The 1,507-nt window shown below is 60.1% G+C and overlaps 1 protein-coding gene across 1 annotated transcript in view; it reads left to right on the top strand.

Annotated features, from left to right (window-relative positions):
- The first annotated feature begins 1,081 nt into the window (after nt 1-1,081).
- Nucleotides 1,082-1,507, top strand: part of FLCN (folliculin) — a 16,293-nt gene continuing 15,867 nt past the window's right edge. The window contains exon 1 of the mRNA XM_010842876.1: nt 1,082-1,372. The gene's annotated coding sequence lies outside the window, so the exon portion shown is untranslated. The remainder of the gene's footprint in view (nt 1,373-1,507) is intronic.

Genomic DNA, 1,507 nt, shown 5'->3' with positions numbered 1-1,507 from the left:
GATCCGGATTCGATCCTTGGTAAGATCCCCTGGAGAAGGGAACGGCTACCCACTCCAGTATTCTTGCCTGGAGAATTCCATGGACAGGGGAGTCTGGAGGGCTACAGGCCATGGGGTCGTAAAGAGTACAGGCCATCGAGTTGCAAAGAGTCAGACATGACTGGGCGACTCACACTTTCACTTTCTTTCAGCAGTGTCAAGTCCAGTTCTAATTGTTACTTCCTGACTTGCAAACAGGTTTCTCAGGAGACATGTAAGGTCGTCTGGTACTCCCATCTTACCACAAGGTAAAAGGAGACAGAAAACAATGCGTCACAGGCCCTCGGCTCCTGGCAGCTGTGCGCCCACTCACCTCGGCCAAACACATTATAAGCTGAAGACTTTTGGACCAATCTCATAAGTACACAGAAGACTTGATCACTCGCTGTCATGCCTGAATCTTTGCAGCACATGGACTCTATCTGATAGCCCACTAGACACCTCTGTCCATGGGATTCTTAAGGTTAGAATACTGGCGTGGGTAGCCATTTCCTCCTCCAGGGAATGTTTCCGACCCAGGGATCGAACCCGCGTCTCATGGCACTGGCAGGCGAATCCTTTACCACTGAGCCACCAGGGATCATCACTCCATAGTTACATCTATTTAAAACGACGTGCTACAGCGGACGAGGGGAAGAGGGTGAATCGCGCTTGCGCGCTCCCAGGCCCCGGCCCCCGCGTCGCGCTGTTCTTAAGATACCCAGCGGCCGCCTCCTGCCCCGCCCCCGGCCCGCGCGCTCCACCGAACACTGGTTCCATTGGAAATTTAATAAAAACGGTGAAACCAAAAGAAATTACAGCATCCTATATATCCGCGACGTCCTTTTTCTCTTTTCCTTCTGGATGTGCCAGGAGTCCTAGAATGTATCTACTTTTCCTCAATTCTCTTTAAAAAGTGCTCTTTAAATTAACTCATCCTCCCCTCTCCTGGAATGGTTTCCTCCACCTCCCTCCCCGCCTCCCCTACCGGCCCGCGCGGGCGCAACCACTCCGGGCTTCTCGGTGGGGGCGCGGGCTGGGCAGTGGAGAGAACGGGTCTGGCAACCGTTCTAGGGTCCCACCGGACTTCGGAGCTCCCGGACCCGTGCGGTCTTCCCGGGATGCGGGTCTGGCGGATCTCCGGGCGCCTCGGGTACGGGGGCGTCGGCCGGCCGGCTCCCCCTCCGCGGCTCCGGGCGGTGGTACGGCCCGACAGAGTCACGCGCCCTGAGGCGGGCGCGGCCCCTTGTGAGGGGACTTAGTGAGGGCAGCCGGGGTGCGGGGGGGGAGGCGGAGATCCGAGAGGGGCGGCGCGGCGGAGGGCTCGGAGCAGGGCGGCGCCGCAGCTTGTCGGGTTAGTAGGGACGCTGTTCCGGTCGAGGGGGGTGATCCCGCTGGCGGGGAGGTCGGGCCGGGGGCGGGGGGCGGCGGCCTGGAGCTGAGGAGGCCCCCAGCTTGGCGGGTGAGGTCGGGCGCGGCCTCGTCGCGG

This window comes from Bison bison, unplaced genomic scaffold (genome assembly GCF_000754665.1).
Source record: "Bison bison bison isolate TAMUID 2011002044 unplaced genomic scaffold, Bison_UMD1.0 scf7180017864180, whole genome shotgun sequence".
NCBI lineage: Eukaryota > Metazoa > Chordata > Mammalia > Artiodactyla > Bovidae > Bison > Bison bison.
This window is presented reverse-complemented; position numbering and strand designations above follow the sequence as displayed.